The following is a 5,404-nucleotide window of genomic DNA, read 5'->3' on the forward strand; positions in this document are numbered from 1 at the left end:
GAAGAACTCTCGGGCTGTGCACAAAAAAGGGAAAAAATATGAGGTGGTGAAAAGTTCTCAGGGATCTGTGTGAGACAGGGGATGGAGATTTGCCYTCTGRGGACAGTTTGGTGAATTAGGGGTGAATCTGCACCCACTGCCTCTCCAAAGCCAYATTTTGAGCCCAAATCCAGCAGCTCTGGGTGGCTTTTGGGCACCCACCCAGCCTTGCTGTGCCAGGAGCACGGACAGACAGCATCAGCTGAGCTCAGGGGGCTCAGAGCCACCAAAATCTGGAGATTTGGGCAAAGTGTGAGCAGCAGTGTTTGGCCAAAGTGTGAGAGATTTGGGTARAGTGTGAGAGCAGTGTTCTGCCCTTCCTCACCAACCTGAGGGGCTCTGATGATCACCTGCACTCTTTGCATTCCATGGATGAAGGGCAGACATGCAGTTCCCAACTTTCCCATCGTGTCTCCATGCATTTTTTTCCCAGTAAATGTATAATTTTCAAAGTTTTATTAATTCTTGAATAATGCTCACCACTCTCCTCTGTTAGAGAAGCTCCAGGGAATAGAAAGAGCGAGATCATACCCAAAGCAGATGACCCCTTTGGTCTGCTGAGGTCCTTGGAAATGTCCTGTACTGCAGATCCTGCTGTCCTTCTGGTTGATAAATAATTTAGATCTGGATGTTTTGAATCCCTGGCTTTTTATGAATATAGAAATTTATTACAAGTACAGAAAGTCTCACCTTTATCAATAATTAAAGTTGGTTACACAAAACGACTTCAGCGAATGATCTGAAATTTAAGTGAAAAAATGGGATATTTGTCCCTCTTCTATAGAAAAAAAAAAAGAGAGTGTTGAGGGATTGAGAACARTAAAAGGGCACATAGGAGGGGTGAGTGGATTACATCTTCATCTCCCTGACCTGATGGATTTGTGACTACACCTCTGTAATCTTGAGGAAAATGAATTCAATTCAGAGAGAAGCAGGAGAGGWGGAGGGAAATCTGCCATCCACATTCACATAGGTGCAACAGGTGTAAAAATACAATATCTAGCATCCGTATCTTATTACACCCACCACTAAACCAGGGTGCTATTAGCAGTCGTGGCACAACAGAGAACAGGAGGGGAGATAAAGAAGGAAAAGAAATCAGGATTGATGTTCTCCTCCTGTATTTGTTATCTCACAGCACCAGCAGCAGAATACAAATCAAAGCACCCCATGCACCAGAGGGTGGGATCCTTGGAGGCTCTTGTTTTATGGATGAAATAAATTCAGTTGTTGGGGGATGAAAGGCTCTGTGAGTGTAAAGAAAACCTCACCTTTTGCATATCCTTTTCCCCTGGTCAAGAGCTTCAGGAGAGTGGTGGGAAGAAAATACCAACAGTGGTCACAATTTTTCCCTCATCAAAAGAAATGTTCACATAGACTTCTTCTACTCCTTTCACAGCAGTGAAATGACACTCAAGGTATTGCTGCTCAYTTGAAGAGRAAAAGGAAAWAAAGAAAAAAAAATTAAATTAAAGGGGAAAAGATTTTAAAAGGAAAATGAGCWGACTAGGGAAAAGTATGTGAGCAAAAGTGGAAAAAATTACGTTTTTCATGTTTCAACAGAGACCAACAGTCGGTTTTTTTCCAGTTTGCAGTTTTCTACCTGAGAACACAAGTTTATATGTTTTACAGACCAAATCAGCAACTGTTACACTCTGAAGGAGCCTTTATCTCCCYGAGAATGTGAAAACACAGGAGGCAGCAGGCTGGCAAAGCCATCCCACCATCTCCTGCTCTGCCCTGGCAGCACTGCAGGGTAAATTCCCACAYTACACCTCACCCTGGAATGAAAGAGAGATTTCACAGCTCTTTTTGGGCTCAGTAGTGAGAGCTGAGGCTGAACTGAAAACCTACCTCATATATTCCTTTAAWGTTATTTCTTGTAGCTCAACATGTCAATCTTCAACTTTTCAGGCTTGTGCYCTTTGCTGGAATACACTGATTTACAAGGTGGAGTCAAGAAATTGGCTGTTATAACAATGTCCCTCATAAGCACACTAAATCTCCTAAATTTCCATCACAGAGATTATCCCAGGGGTGGTGGGATCCTTGGGGTTCCAAATCCATCGTGCCCAGAAGGCGATTTCTCTGGAAAATCAAACCTCATTCAAAACCAAAGGGCACTTTTCAGATTGGTGATGAAATTCTTAATTACGCTGCATCAACCACAGAGAAGCAAATTCTCTCTCAAATTATGCACATACATCAAAACCACCCTCTGTTTCAGAGACAAATGCCCAATCAATCCCATCTATTTTGCCATCTACAGCAGACACTGCATCAGGCTATTTTATAACTATAAATTTTAATATGCTTTTCCTCACTGTAGTCAGTCAACTTGTGATTATCCAGGCTCTGGGAGGGAGCTGAACTAACCCAAATAAAGTGAAGCACAGCTGAACAGAACTGATGTAAATCAGATTGTGGAAATAAATGTTTTATTTTCTGTATTAATCTTAGCAAAAACTGGAGCAGCCATGTAGGAAAGGTCAATGAGGGGAATAAAAGTGTTTTATTTTTGGTGCACCAGRGTTCATTTGCAGCTGGATAATCTGCCCACACGTAATTAAAAGCTGATGGTGTCCGTGCTGCAAGCTAGGGGAGATTCATGGAAAAAAGCAGATTTTGTTTTTGTTTTTGAATTCTTTGCAAGGATTCTGCTGCTTGGTCCCAGTGATGGATGGGGATGGAGCTGGGGTGCARCTCACAGCTCTGTTCCAGTGATGGAACAGCGAAATCCTGACCAAATGGCAAAATTTAACATGATTTGGAAACACAGGGACAGGGTCACAGACAGGAGTTAAAAAACAGCTCAGCAGAGGAAAATCCACAGCTCTGTGGGAGCTGCACCAGGGCCCAGCTGRGTGGGCAGGATGGACCAAAGGGAGAAATGGAGCAAAGCCACCCTCCCACAGCTCTTCTGGTGCACTCAGGGGAGCTGCACACGCAGGAGAGGCAGATAATGCTTGGAAGAAAWGCTGTACCTTCAATAATCATCCTTTTCTGTACACTCAATAATCTCCCTTACAGAGATTTGATTTCCTATTACATTATTCTGAATTGTATTAGAGGTCGCACGCAGAATAAAGATTGGGCTCCCTCATTCTTTTATGTCTCTAAACCCAGATGGAATGCTAGAAAACAATAAAGCTCCTTTTCCTTTATTTTTCTTCCCTTCTCTCTTTACTTAGAGGAAAAGGTGCTTAATAATAGTTTTAAGATTAAGAAAGAAAATGGGTATTTAAAAAAGAAACATATTCCTCTAGGGTCACTCTGAAAAGCTGCTTCATTATTGCCKAGAACCAATGGAGACAAAGCCAGCATGTCATCAAACCCTTAATACAGCATTAGATCTAATTGAATCTTTTGCATCTATTTTTAATGAGCAGCTTGTTTGTTTAATGTGATGGCTACATAATTATGAGTATGAGTTTGTTCTCTACTTGGGACATATTGGTTCTAATGCAATGACATTTAATTACTGCCTCTCAAGGAATTATAAGAAGCAGGCTGCCAGGCAGGAAATGCAGTGAATTATTCCCTGTTTATTGGAGTGAAGAGCCCACCCCGAGCCTTTCATCCCGGGTTCCTCCACCCCCATTTAGCACTGGAGCTCTACAGCAGCCAGCCAACCTGTGCAGATGGGTGAGACTCACCATAAAATGAATAAAAATGCTCCCATTAGCTGTGCAATAGCTCAGAGCAGCAATAGTGAGCGAGAGGAGTGAGGATGGGATCCAGCTGTCGAGACAGAGACAGGAGCACACGTTGGGAACGCACATCTGTTTTCTAAGAAAGCATCATCTGCTTTCCTTGCAGCCCTGTGACCGTGTTTCTGTCTACCCCAGAGCTCAGAAACAGCTTTAGAAATCCACCAAGACTCCTGTCTGTCCTGATTTCTGTCCCCAAGCCCAGGACTCGACCTGCTGTCCCTGCCACATGTCCCTGCTCAGCATCTCCTTYGTTCTGCTCCACCAATAGAGGTGACAGCAATTATTGCTGCTGGTAACACCCACAGCAAACCTGCCCTTCCTGCCCTGCTTGGTTTTAACCAAACCTGTGCCCCAAGGCCCCCGTGTGCCTGGTGGGTTTTGTCCCTTAGTGCTTCAATCACAGGTGTCTGTCCCCCAAAATTGAACAAAACCATTAAAAATGCAAATAAATCATTTCCCTCCATCCAACCTCACCTCAGTGGGAACAGCCTACATCCCTTGACTGTTGTTTTGAACTCCTATGGCTGTTTCTATTTTCACCTTGGGTTTGAGCCTCCCTCACACACAACCCCATCAATAGTGAGAGTTTGCTGCTAGGACTTGGTCTCCTCGTCCCATCTTGKGTGCCAGAAAAATTGTTGCCTTGAACRGACAATTTTTAATAATGACACAGACACGGTTAAGGGGATAAAAAGGGTTTTACCTCAGTATTTGGGATCCCAGGTGCACAACTTGATGGCAGAATGCACTCACATGTACAGCACGGATACAAGTTTCATAGATTTCAGGAATTAGCATATCTAGCTAGGATTCCCCAGTAAGAAACTTAACAAATGCAGTAATGTCCCCCTATTCTAATGAATCCCACCCCAGATGAGGCCAGAGCCCAGTTTACACAGGATGTTCCAGACAGAAGGCTTCACCCAAGGCTGGAGCTCAGGTTTAAGCTTCACCCAAGGCTGAGCTCGGGTTTAAGACAGCACAGGGCACTCTGAACCCTTCCTCAGGGTGTTTGGTCTCTCTGCCCAGCAGAATTCCTAAACTGATCTGGAATATCAGCTACAGGAATTACCACAGCATGCAGGGCTAAGGGGTACAAGGAGGATGCATAGAGGGTACAGAAAGCATAAAAAGGAAAAGCAAAAATCATCAAGCATCAAGCTGAGCACAGAGCTTCACTCCAAAATCCAGCTGTGGATCCTCRCTGCTGATGCTCAGCCAGCCCTTGCTTGAACAGAATGATGTTTTGGGGCTGTGGCCATAAGGGAACCCCTTCAAAACCCCTGGTTTTACCTCWACAATGTGTCCTGCCTGCTGCTTTCCTGGGCTGCTGCTGTGGCACGAGTTAATTGGAGAGCAATCAGGGAATATCATCACTCTGACATGAATAGCTGCACAATTGCCATTATTTCCAGCAGAGGTACAGGGCAGTCCCCACAAATAACTGTACAATTGGCTTAGATAATCCCTGTCATTGTTCTTGAAAGGTTTTCTAGATAACAGTGGCCGTTGTTGAGAGGGATTTCACAGGTAGGYATTAACAAAATTAAAGATTCAGAGTTTGGCCAGACTCAGAAACTTCACTGACATCACCAAATCAGACCTTTGTTCATGTGAGATAAAGCCCAGGCAACTCCTGCAAAGTTTTGGTT

This window comes from Malurus melanocephalus, unplaced genomic scaffold, assembly GCF_030028575.1.
Source record: "Malurus melanocephalus ecotype Western Australia unplaced genomic scaffold, MMel_1.1 scaffold_58, whole genome shotgun sequence".
Lineage (NCBI taxonomy): Eukaryota > Metazoa > Chordata > Aves > Passeriformes > Maluridae > Malurus > Malurus melanocephalus.